This window comes from Xenopus tropicalis, chromosome 2 (genome assembly GCF_000004195.4).
Source record: "Xenopus tropicalis strain Nigerian chromosome 2, UCB_Xtro_10.0, whole genome shotgun sequence".
NCBI classification, from domain to species: domain Eukaryota; kingdom Metazoa; phylum Chordata; class Amphibia; order Anura; family Pipidae; genus Xenopus; species Xenopus tropicalis.
Genome location: NC_030678.2, coordinates 4,294,057 through 4,308,275, shown reverse-complemented (window position 1 = coordinate 4,308,275; position 14,219 = coordinate 4,294,057).

Below are 14,219 nucleotides of genomic sequence, written 5' to 3'. Positions count from 1 at the left end.
TATTAACGAGCGCCGACAATTTGCAGCTTTAGGGGGCGGGTAATAAAGAGATAAAAATACCGTTTCAGAACCAGTCACTTATTGAGTTTCGGTGACGAATCTGTTTCTGTTTGGCTTTGCTGAAAATTTTGCAAAAAATTAAAAAGATTCGCGAAATGGCAAAAAAAATTGTCAAAAAATGTCTCCCGCGTCAAAAAATTGTGGCCTGCATAAAAAAAAAATGATGCACATCAAAAAACGTCACGCACGCTAATGCACGTCTTTTATATTTTGGCACGGGCGCAATTTTAAAAAATTTTCACTAATTTTTTCCCCAACATTTTTTTCAAAAACTTTTTTGACAATTTTTTTCAAAATGTTTTTGACAATTTTTTTTTTTTAATTGTCACCCGCATTAAAAAAAATGACGCGCATCAAAAAAAAAGTTACAGGAGTCAAAATAATGACGTGAGTGACTTTTTTTGATGCGGACGGTGGTGAATTTTTACGCTAATCCGCCAATGCCGAAACACGAAAATTTGCCGCGAATCCATGCCTGCCAAATAATTTCGCCTATCGCTACTCGGGAGACAGATCCTGAATTTTGAAAATTGAAAATTTTGAAAATTCTCTCTTTCTTGAGTGAAATTGCCATAGTGCGACTCGTAAGGACCTGGCTCCGCCTTATACATTCTGTTTTTGGTTTGGATATAAAAAGGCACGGGAGAACTAACATTTCACATTTGCCCTATTAGCTCTCCAGTCCCATAATCCCTTGCCAGAGGTTGCCATCACCCCCCCTACTACACCTCCCCCCCACTACTACACCTCCCCCACTACTACACCTCCCCCACTACTACAGGTGCTGCTCTGCTTAGTTACCCTTTACTACAGGTTCGGCTGCACTGTTATGATGTGAATGTGGCATGTCATTGTATATAGACTCTATCTACCTAACTGATTGCTAAGTGGCCCTTGGCTTGCACCCCTTCCTGGGCCCCTAGGGGGCGGCTTTTGCTCACAATCCAATTATATATTTTTTGAATTGATAAAAAAAAAAAAATACTATATAAAATTTGTTTTCAACTGAAAAAATATTTTGCCAAACTGTATATAAAATAATAATAATAATAAAATTCAGTTCTTTTATACTGTCACACAGCTTAGCGCCTGGCGGAGGGATCTTATTAAAGGGGAACTGTCACCCTGAGAAATAATTCCAGATCTGTTTTCTATCATATTAGTAGAGCAAAATAAACTTTACTTACACTATATAAGTTATTTCATTTCTTTTTCCTTCAGTCTTGGAATTTACAGTCACAGCCAGCAGGCAGCCGCCATTTTGTGTACATTGTTATTAAGGCAAAGCTTTGTATCCTCCCAAAAGTTTATGCATTTGCCATCTAGGGATATCTAGGAAGTGCTGAATGGAAAGTGAAAGTAATTGTAATTAAAAATCTGAGCTGTCAATCATATATTGCCTGCCCCGCCTCTAGAGGCGGGGCAGGCAATATATGATTGACAGCTCAGATTTTTAAATGCATTTATAACAGATATGGATGATTTAATTTGAAAAAGAATTTTGGTTTCATGTTTAATTTATAAGGGACTTTTATTATATTATATTTTTTACGTGTGGGTGACAGTTCCCCTTTAAACCCTTTTTAACCCTCTCTTTGTTTATTTGGGGTCTGTAAATCTGATATTTTCTGTATTCGACATTCGTGGAAAAACTCCAGTACAAATGACCCCAACGAGGATGACAGAAGGAGGTTGAGACCGTCGGCCATTTTTTATTTTATCGACAACGGTTTCCGATACCGGCAGATTAACCAAATCCTCCGAATCGACGTAGAAAAGAGGTTCAACCCCCAAAATGGAGGATGTTTTAACCAATAAAATGGAAACTGCTGTGTATCCCTAAGGGACCTGCCGAGCAATTTTTTTTTAGTAAATCTGCTCCTTGTTTTTTTTTTGTGTGTGTAAACTTTTTAGAATTCAAGATATTGTTGATGAATAATCATTTTTTGTTGAAATTTTTGTCATTTGGCTTAAGATATAGGGGGTGAGATATGATTGGTCGTGTTTGGGGGGTCATTTTTCTCTGTAATCTCCAATTTAACGTCAATTTTCTTTTTCCGGGAAATTCTGTCCGTGTCGTTCTGAATAAATGTGGTGATTGGGGGAAAAAATGTAGCAAAGTTGGAAATTGTACAAAGGCTCCGCCTCTCTCTGTTTCTTCTGTACTAAACCCTAAGCCCCCGAATACGAGTTTTAGAAGTTTAAAGGGGACACCAGACCAATCAGTGTGTTTTGTTACATTGCAGAACATTTAATGTACAAACAATAAAAACCTTCCTCTACTCCAGACTGCGTTGCTCCTATGGACGTGCATAGCAACCGGCTGGCTCCGCCTGAGTGCGTGTGTTGCGACTGAGCGGATCTCTTTCTTATGAACTGGCTTTGGGGAGAAGGGGGCAAAAAACATCCTATTAAAGGAGAAGTAAAGGTTTTATTATGATGCCCGGTCAAATTCACACCAGTCCAAGGTCTTGTAGCCGCCATCTTGGATCCAATTGCCAATGCAATTACTTTGCAGTCACATGAGGGGTATAATAAACTCACCCTTAGTGAGTTGCTGCCCACTGGGTGCAGCGGGTACTTGGGTAACTGGTAACAAGGGACTGCTGCAAGATTCTGATTGGCTGGACAAGGTGCTTACCTCAGCCTTACACTAACCAGAGTGACAGCCTATGAAAAGTGGGAGGTCCCGCGTCCCAAAGATCCAGTAGAATGGATCCAGTAGAATCTCTTTAAATGCCTTGGTTTGGTTGGCACACATTGGTTTGGTTGGCACTCATTGGTTTGGTTGGCACACATTGGTATGGTTGGCACACATTGGTTTGGATGGCACACATTGGTTTGCTTGACACCCATTGTTGACACCCATTGTTTGGTTGGCATACATTGGTTTGGTTGGCACACATTAGTTTTTATTGGCACACATTGGTTTGGTTGGCACACATTGGTTTGGTTGGCACACATTAGTTTGGTTGGCAGCCATTGTTTGGTTGGCACACATTGGTTTGGTTGGCACACATTGGTTTGCTTGACACCCATTGTTTGGTTGGCACACATTAGTTTGGTTGGCACACATTGGTTTGGTTGGCACACATTGGTTTGGTTGGCACACATTGATTTGGTTGGCACACTGGTTTGGTTGGCACACATTGGTTTGGTTGGCACACATTGGTTTGATTGGCACAAATTAGTTTGGTTGGCACTCATTGGTTTGGTTGGCACACATTGGTATGGTTGGCACACATTGGTTTGGTTGGCACACGTTGGCGCACATTGAATGACAGTTACCATTTTTCTAATGTGAAAATATTGTCTGAAAATGTTTCCTATGATTTCACCTTGAAGTCGCCTACAATGATCTGATCTGCGTTTCTATTGGTCGGATCTAGAAAAAGCGTTTCTGGGCGTCGCTTTCTGGGACTGGCGTTACGTTGCGCCCGTATGCGCCCAAATGGGCACGTCTGTGTTATTTACAAACAAACTACCTTATTATCCAACGGCTCCGCTCACTCACGTGTTTATATAGGAACAAAGCGATATAGGGAAATATCCGCCCCCATTTACATCTCGTTCTTTTTTATAGAAAAAAATTAGTCCTTTCTGGAACCTTCTTTGTACAACGGCTCTTGGGTTCTGCGTTGGGAGGAGATTCATTACTGTCCTATTATTTAGCAGGGGCTACTCCCGCAGGGGCCACACTCACAGGGGCCACTCTCACAGGGGCCACTCTCACAGGGGCCACTCCCGCAGGGGCCACTCTCACAGGGGCCACACTCACAGGGGCCACTCTCGCAGGGGCCACTCCCGCAGGGGCCACTCTCGCAGGGGCCACACTCACAGGGGCTACTCCCGCAGGGGCCACTCCCGCAGGGGCCACACTCACAGGGGCCACTCTCACATGGGCCACTCCTGCAGGGGCCACTCTCACAGGGGCCACACTCACAGGGGCCACTCTCACAGGGGCCACTCTCACAGGGACCACTCCCGCAGGGGCCACACTCACAGGGGCCACTCTCACAGGGGCCACTCCCGTAGGGGCCACACTCACAGGAGCCACTCTCGCAGGGGCCACTCTCGCAGGGGCCACTCCCGCAGGGGCCACTCTCACAGGGGCCACTCCCGCAGGGGCCACTCTCACAGGGGCCACACTCACAGGGGCCACTCCCGCAGGGGCCACTCTCACAGGGGCCACTCCCGCAGGGGCCACTCTCACAGGGGCCACTCCCGCAGGGGCCACACTCACAGGGGCCACTCCCGCAGGGGCCACTCCCGCAGGGGCCACACTCACAGGGGCCACACTCGCAGGGGCCACTCCCGCAGGGGCCACACTCACAGGGGCCACTCTCACAAGGGCCACACTCGGGGGTCCGATGGGGGTTTCCGGCGCTGTAGACTTTTTAGTACTGTGTATCTCATTCAATGTGACCCATTGGGGCTTTTAGCAACCTGTGTGTATTGTATGCAATGAACATTAAACAAAGGTATCGCCTTAACTACCCTGCGGAGAAGTTTTATTTGTCCTTTAATCCATATAAAGAGCCGACATGCGCCATACAGTCCTATAGAGAATAGTAGAGGAATAAAATATATCAGTGACAGACAGTCCTTGACACATTTTCAAGGGGAAGTTAATCCCATCATTGTTTTCTATTTCACACACTTTCAAGGGGAAGTTAATCCCATCATTGTTTTCTATTTCACACACTTTCAAGGAGAAGTTAATCCCATCATTGTTTTCTATTTCACCCAGTTTCAAGGGAAAGTTAATCCCATCATTGTTTTCTATTTCACCCAGTTTCAAGGGGAAGTTAATCCCATCATTGTTTTCTATTTCACACACTTTCAAGGGGAAGTTAATCCCATCATTGTTTTCTATTTCACACACTTTCAAGGGGAAGTTAATCCCATCATTGTTTTCTATTTCACACACTTTCAAGGGGAAGTTAATCCCATCATTGTTTTCTATTTCACACACTTTCAAGGGGAAGTTAATCCCATCATTGTTTTCTATTTCACCCACTTTCAAGGGAAAGTTAATCCCATCATTGTTTTCTATTTCACACACTTTCAAGGGGAAGTTAATCCCATCATTGTTTTCTATTTCACACACTTTCAAGGGGAAGTTAATCCCATCATTGTTTTCTATTTCACCCACTTTCAAGGGAAAGTTAATCCCATCATTGTTTTCTATTTCACACACTTTCAAGGGGAAGTTAATCCCATCATTGTTTTCTATTTCACACACTTTCAAGGGAAAGTTAATCCCATCATTGTTTTCTATTTCACACATGTTCAAGGGGAAGTTAATCCCATCATTGTTTTCTATTTCACACATGTTCAAGGGGAAGTTAATCCCATCATTGTTTTCTATTTCACACATGTTCAAGGGGAAGTTAAAACCATTATTGTTTTCTATTTTTTCTAATATCACAGGTGGGGTAGTTTGTGGGCAGAGTCCTCCAACCATGCACCACAGACCCCCTTAAAAGTGTTTCATCTGCCCAAACCTGCCCGATCTGCAGGTTTTTTTGACAAAAACCTGCCGGCCGCTACCAGGCTTGAAAAAAAAAAAACAAAAAACAAAAGCAGGGACTGTCCTATTCCAGACTTTGAAAAAAAAGCAAAGTTTGTTTACTGGATTGTCATTGGTCAGTTGCTGATAGGTGCGTTTTGCCTTCACTGGTTCGGTTATATCATGTGACACACAATAAATACCCAGTTTCCAGTGCGAAATTCTCTCATCGATCCCTAATAGGATATTTTCCCATATTTCCCATTTCCTACTGCAATAGACCAACCAGCAGGGTAGAGAAACCAACTGTAATTAACCAGCCGGCTGCAAAGGAACCCAGCGCCCTCGTTAGTCTGTAACGATGTCAGGATATCGGGGGGATCTGGCTGGAAACACTCGCGCTTCTGCCTATTTGTATTATTCATGGATTTATAGCTCTTTCCTTTACTGCCGGCACACAGGATAAAGCTGGAAACCGCAAGTTGTGTAAAGGAAAAGTAATACAGGTATGGGATTCGTTATCCGGAAACCCGTTATCCAGAAAGCTCCGAATTATTGAAAGCCTGTCTCCTATAGACTCCATTTTAATCAAATAATTCAGATTTTTAAAATTGATTTCCTTTTTCTCTGTGATAATAAAACAGTACCTGTACTTGATCCCAACTAAGATATAATTACCCCTTATTGGGGCAGAACAGCCCTATTGGGTTTATTTAATGGTTAAATGATTCCCTTTTCTCTGTAATAATAAAACAGTACCTGTACTTGATCCCAACTAAGATATAATTACCCCTTATTGGGGCAGAACAGCCCTATTGGGTTTATTTAATGGTTAAATGATTCCCTTTTCTCTGTAATAATAAAACAGTACCTGTACTTGATCCCAACTAAGATATAATTACCCCTTATTGGGGCAGAACAGCCCTATTGGGTTTATTTAATGGTTAAATGATTCCCTTTTCTCTGTAATAATAAAACAGTACCTGTACTTGATCCCAACTAAGATATAATTACCCCTTATTGGGGCAGAACAGCCCTATTGGGTTTATTTAATGGTTAAATGATTCCCTTTTCTCTGTAATAATAAAACAGTACCTGTACTTGATCCCAACTAAGATATAATTACCCCTTATTGGGGCAGAACAGCCCTATTGGGTTTATTTAATGGTTAAATGATTCCCTTTTCTCTGTAATAATAAAACAGTACCTGTACTTGATCCCAACTAAGATATAATTACCCCTTATTGGGGGCAGAACAGCCCTATTGGGTTTATTTCATGGTTAAATGATTCCCTTTTCTCTGTAATAATAAAACAGTACCTGTACTTGATCCCAACTAAGATATAATTACCCCTTATTGGGGCAGAACAGCCCTATTGGGTTTATTTAATGGTTAAATGATTCCCTTTTCTCTGTAATAATAAAACAGTACCTGTACTTGATCCCAACTAAGATATAATTACCCCTTATTGGGGCAGAACAGCCCTATTGGGTTTATTTAATGGTTAAATGATTCCCTTTTCTCTGTAATAATAAAACAGTACCTGTACTTGATCCCAACTAAGATATAATTACCCCTTATTGGGGCAGAACAGCCCTATTGGGTTTATTTCATGGTTAACTGATTCCCTTTTCTCTGTAATAATAAAACAGTACCTGTACTTGATCCCAACTAAGATATAATTACCCCTTATTGGGGCAGAACAGCCCTATTGGGTTTATTTCATGGTTAAATGATTCCCTTTTCTCTGTAATAATAAAACAGTACCTGTACTTGATCCCAACTAAGATATAATTACCCCTTATTGGGGCAGAACAGCCCTATTGGGTTTATTTCATGGTTAACTGATTCCCTTTTCTCTGTAATAATAAAACAGTACCTGTACTTGATCCCAACTAAGATATAATTACCCCTTATTGGGGCAGAACAGCCCTATTGGGTTTATTTCATGGTTAAATGATTCCCTTTTCTCTGTAATAATAAAACAGTACCTGTACTTGATCCCAACTAAGATATAATTACCCCTTATTGGGGCAGAACAGTCCTATTGGGTTTATTTAATGGTTAAATGATTCCCTTTTCTCTGTAATAATAAAACAGTACCTGTACTAAATGGTTATTGGATGCAAAATAATCCTATTGGGTTTAATTAATGTTTTATTGATTTCTTAGTAGACTTAAGGTATGAAGATCCAAATTACAGAAAGACCCCTTTCCAGAAAAACCTTGGTCCCGAGCATTCTGGGTAATGGGTCCTATACCTGTACTTACAATAGGGAGTTATTTAATGTAGGTGTTTTGCTGAGCTTCCTGGAGGATGGTGGGAGTTGTAGTAAAGGTGTAAAAGTAAAATTCACTTTTGAGTTAACTATTAGTATGATGTAGAGAGTAATATTCTGAGACAATTTGCAATTGGTCTTCATTTTAGGGTCCAAATTATCTTAGCGTCTAGGGAGTGGTTTGAATGAGAGACGTATATATGAATAGGGGAGGGGCTGAATAGAAAGATAAGGAATAAAAAGTAACAATAACAATAAAACTGGAGCCTCACAGAGCAATAGGGTTTGGCTGCCGGGGTCAGTGACCCCCATTTGAAAGCTGCAAAGAGTCAGAAGAAGGGCAAATAATTAAAAAAAAAAAAAAAACTATAAGGAATAAATAATGAAGACCAATTGAAAAGTTGCATAAAAGTGGCCATTCTATAACATACAAAAAGTTAATGGGGTGGTTCACCTTTACGTCCCTCTATTCAGTCCCTCTCCTGGTCGCTAAGGTAATTTGGGCCCTAGCAACCAGATGCTGTTATAACCCCAAACTGGAGAGCTGCTGAACAATTATTGAATTATTTAAAAAACTACTAATAATAAAAAACAAAGACCAATTGCAAATTGTCTGAGAATATTACTCTCTACATCCTACTAAAAGGTGGGTTCCCTTTATATCAGACTAGAGTAGCAGCTCCAACACCAGCACTGGGCCCCAGGGCTCCTCCCCATCCCATAAGTAACCCCTAACAACCAAACAGATGCTTGCTTTCAGAAAGCCAACCAGAAATCTCTACCTGCCGATCGGTTGCTATGGTTACAAAAAGGTGAAAATATTTGGGAATCTAAAATTTCAGGTCACATTTATTATCAAAAGTCCAAAATAATAGACTTTGTATTGCCAATAATCTATTGATTTGATTGGAAAAATCCATCAAATTAAGGCACAATGATTGGTATTCTCACTAAATGTTATACCAGTCCCACCAGTAGGGGTCAGGAGAGAGGCTACAGGATTGTGTTGAGCTGATGTTAAAAGAAATTCTATCAAATATTTATTAATATCAATATTCATTTCTGTTCTACCGTGTATAATTGCAAGAGAGCGACTGGGCTGAGATTAATCTGATTTTTTAAAAGGAAACTATCATCAGAGCTACACAGGGGTATCAAATAGTCACTGTGACAGAATGCTCTGTTATACAGATAGCTAGAATCTCAGCCATAAAGCAGGGCAGGACTGCTGCTTACAATGGGGGGGATCAGATAGGATCTGTGCCACTGTGACAGAATGCTCTGTTATACAGATAGCTAGAATCTCAGCCATAAAGCAGGGCAGGACTGCTGCTTACAATGGGGGGGGATCAGATAGGATCTGTGCCACTGTGACAGAATGCTCTGTTATACAGATAGCTAGAATCTCAGCCATAAAGCAGGGCAGGACTGCTGCTTACAATGGGGGGATCAGATAGGATCTGTGCCACTGTGACAGAATGCTCTGTTATACAGATAGCTAGAATCTCAGCCATAAAGCAGGGCAGGACTGCTGCTTACAATGGGGGGGATCAGATAGGATCTGTGCCACTGTGACAGAATGCTCTGTTATACAGATAGCTAGAATCTCAGCCATAAAGCAGGGCAGGACTGCTGCTTACAATGGGGGGATCAGATAGGATCTGTGCCACTGTGACAGAATGCTCTGTTATACAGATAGCTAGAATCTCAGCCATAAAGCAGGGCAGGACTGCTGCTTACAATGGGGGGATCAGATAGGATCTGTGCCACTGTGACAGAATGCTCTGTTATACAGATAGCTAGAATCTCAGCCATAAAGCAGGGCAGGACTGCTGCTTACAATGGGGGGGGGATCAGATAGGATCTGTGCCACTGTGACAGAATGCTCTGTTATACAGATAGCTAGAATCTCAGCCATAAAGCAGGGCAGGACTGCTGCTTACAATGGGGGGGGATCAGATAGGATCTGTGCCACTGTGACAGAATGCTCTGTTATACAGATAGCTAGAATCTCAGCCATAAAGCAGGGCAGGACTGCTGCTTACAATGGGGGGGGATCAGATAGGATCTGTGCCACTGTGACAGAATGCTCTGTTATACAGATAGCTAGAATCTCAGCCATAAAGCAGGGCAGGACTGCTGCTTACAATGGGGGGATCAGATAGGATCTGTGCCACTGTGACAGAATGCTCTGTTATACAGATAGCTAGAATCTCAGCCATAAAGCAGGGCAGGACTGCTGCTTACAATGGGGGGATCAGATAGGATCTGTGCCACTGTGACAGAATGCTCTGTTATACAGATAGCTAGAATCTCAGCCATAAAGCAGGGCAGGACTGCTGCTTACAATGGGGGGGGGATCAGATAGGATCTGTGCCACTGTGACAGAATGCTCTGTTATACAGATAGCTAGAATCTCAGCCATAAAGCAGGGCAGGACTGCTGCTTACAATGGGGGGATCAGATAGGATCTGTGCCACTGTGACAGAATGCTCTGTTATACAGATAGCTAGAATCTCAGCCATAAAGCAGGGCAGGACTGCTGCTTACAATGGGGGGGATCAGATAGGATCTGTGCCACTGTGACAGAATGCTCTGTTATACAGATAGCTAGAATCTCAGCCATAAAGCAGGGCAGGACTGCTGCTTACAATGGGGGGATCAGATAGGATCTGTGCCACTGTGACAGAATGCTCTGTTATACAGATAGCTAGAATCTCAGCCATAAAGCAGGGCAGGACTGCTGCTTACAATGGGGGGATCAGATAGGATCTGTGCCACTGTGACAGAATGCTCTGTTATACAGATAGCTAGAATCTCAGCCATAAAGCAGGGCAGGACTGCTGCTTACAATGGGGGGATCAGATAGGATCTGTGCCACTGTGACAGAATGCTCTGTTATACAGATAGCTAGAATCTCAGCCATAAAGCAGGGCAGGACTGCTGCTTACAATGGGGGGATCAGATAGGATCTGTGCCACTGTGACAGAATGTTCTGTTATACAGATAGCTAGAATCTCAGCCATAAAGCAGGGCAGGACTGCTGCTTACAATGGGGGGATCAGATTGGATCTGTGCCACTGTGACAGAATGCTGTGTTATACAGATAGCTAGAATCTCAGCCATAAAGCAGGGCAGGACTGCTGCTTACAATGGGGGGATCAGATTGGATCTGTGCCACTGTGACAGAATGCTCTGTTATACAGATAGCTAGAATCTCAGCCATAAAGCAGGGCAGGACTGCTGCTTACAATGGGGGGATCAGATAGGATCTGTGCCACTGTGACAGAATGCTCTGTTATACAGATAGCTAGAATCTCAGCCATAAAGCAGGGCAGGACTGCTGCTTACAATGGGGGGATCAGATAGGATCTGTGCCACTGTGACAGAATGCTCTGTTATACAGATAGCTAGAATCTCAGCCATAAAGCAGGGCAGGACTGCTGCTTACAATGGGGGATCAGATAGGGATTTTTTTATTGGTATAAACTTAACAAATAATAAATCTTTCAAAACAAACAAAACAATGTACAACTATTTACAAACTGTAAGCAAAGAAATTAGCCATTTTGACTTGAAATTGCCTTTTCATTGCCCATGAAATAAAGCACTTGCATTCAATACATATCCCATTCCCCACATAAACCAAAAGAGGACAAACTGCAATTTCAAAAAAACAAAAACAACTTGCCGGCAGTAGCGCTGAGGTGATGGCGCCCATTCATAACATTCAAATGTACCTACAAGATTTCCCCCAGAAAGGCTGGTACAAACTGCCCTAATGGCAAGGAGAAGGACAAGGACACTCACAGATTGATATTTCTCCATTTTGAGGTATTTGAGGTGCAGCGTCTGATCTCCCTTTCCTTCAGGAAACCCAAATCGGCCACCACAGACTTCACTATAAGGTCAATAACAACATCCTCCTGGCCGAGTGATCTCCTACAGCGGGATTGCCATAGGTGGTACCTCATTACTGATATAATCATGTACATGGATCCTGCATCCAGGGGGTGTGGGACAGACAGGATCCCATAGGCCGCATTGGCATAAGAGAGCTGCCTAATGTATGGTACCTTGAGAGTCTCTGCCAACTGAAACCGCACAGTCTTTGTCACAGGGCAATCAACCAGAAAATGTTCCTGGGTCTCATTGGTGGCGCAGCCCCACCGGCACTCTCTGTCTGCAATGTTTAAATAGCTCAGATTGCCCCGGACAAAAAGCCTTCCCTGAAGGGCGAGCCAGTTTAGATCAAAATATTTGGGGGGCACCCTTCTGTCATTGAGCCACCGGAGGCTCTGGGAAAGAATGTCCCCCACACAGTCTTTTAAGGCCAAGGGGACAATGAAATAAGTTCCCAGGATTCTCAGATAGATCTGCCTTCTTGCAACAGAACCCAGCTCCCCAATTCCAATGTCCCACTTTCTCAAAAGCTTCAGCCCCAACTCAAGATGCGGAGGGAGTTGTCTCCCGCGCACCCGGACTGTCTTCACGCTACCGCCAAGCACCCAATCTCCCACCAGAGGCAATACCCAACGCCTGACGCAACATTCCCACAGGGAATCAGTTCTTTGGCCCAGGCACCCAAAGTTGGACTTCAGGAAGATGGAGCCAAAGAAAGCCACTGGGCATAGCATGCCCAACCCTCCCTCTTTCCTCTGCAGGTAAGTGACACCCCTTTTTACTGGATTCAGCCTGCTCCCCCAGATTAACTGGAAGAACAGACTGTGGATCCGAGCATAGAGACCTTCAGGCAGCGGATATACGTAGGAAACAAACAGAAAGATAGGGACCAGGTAAGTCTTCACGAGCTTCACCCTTTCACTGTAGGACAGCCTCCACTGCTTCCATCGCTGTACTTTAGCATTCCCGGCATCCAACTTCTCTTCCCAGTTTTGCCTACAGTCATCTCCCTTCCCAAACTTAATCCCCAGGATTCTAATCTGAGTTGGGGCAACTGAGAATTCCCGGAGCGGAAAAGCCGGCTCCTCGTCTAATGACCAAAAAGCTTGAGACTTATCCATGTTGACCAGAGACCCGGAGGCCTCGGAGTAACTTCTGATCGTCTCGGACAGCACTCCCACATCCTCCGGACAAGAGACTGCTACCGTGACATCATCCGCGTAGGCTACTGACCTGAGGGGCTGGCTACAGGGAACAGAGAGACCCTTTATTCCACCCGCCTGCAAACGCCTTAAAAAAGGATCGATCGCAAAAACATACAGCAAAGGGCTTAAAGGGCACCCCTGTCTCACCCCGGCCCCGACCTCAAAGTTCTCACCTCGCCACCCATTGATAAGTGGAAAGCTTACGGCCCCTTTGTACAAAGCTGATAGCCACCTAATGAATGTTCCCGGGATGCCGTACTTTGCCAAAACGGCCCACAGATACTCATGATCCACTCGATCAAAGGCCTTAGCCTGGTCCAGAGACAGGAAGTAGCACCCGATGTTTTGGACTTTGCATAGTTCCAAGGCTTCCCTTATAGTAAGGATCGCCTCGAATATGCTCCGCCCTTTCACCGTGCAGGACTGGACAGGAGATAATAAAGTGCCTGAAAACAAAATCAGTCTAGTAAAAAGTATCCGTGCGAGAAGCTTCCTATCAGTGTTGAGAAGGGCAATCGGCCTCCAGTTCTCAACCCGCTGCGGATCCTTACCTTTAGACAGCAAGATCAAGGAGGATTCTCTCATAGAGGGGGGCAAGATACCCCCTTCCAGGCAGTCTCTAAAGACCTCTACAAGAACCGGAGCCAGCTGGTCTTTAAATTTCTTATAAAATTCGGCTGTAAGGCCGTCGGGTCCTGGAGCCTTCTTTTTAGCAAGGCAGTCAATGGCAGCTTTGACCTCGTCCTCCGTGATCTCAGCTGTCAAAGGCTCAAAGTCCAAATTGGTCACATCAGGCCCTGGGGTTGCCTCCAGGAAGGATGAAGTCCTCCCCTTATCCAAAGCCTTGGCCCGGAACAGAGAAGCGTAGAAGCCTTTCACAACCCAAGGATGCCCTCCCTGGATGTCTGTAACTCACCCTTGGGGTCGATCAGACCGGTGATAAGCTTCCGCCCAACATTCTCCCGGCAGTTTAAAAAGGGGTCCGGAGAGCAAAAACTCCCATAATCCCTTTCCTGCACAAGAGATTTGTAGCGGCTGTACTGACATTCTCTGATCTGGGCTTTCAGCTGGGTGATCTTTGACCCCTCCACCCCATCCGAAATAGAGGACTCCAGCTTCTTTAAGAGAGTCAGGTACTTCTTATACCGATTACCCTCCCTGCGTACAGATAGCTTACGGAAGAAAGTCCGGAATGAGCGCTTGACATCCTCCCACCACGATGACACAGAGTCATAGAAATCAACCCTCCCGAACTGGTG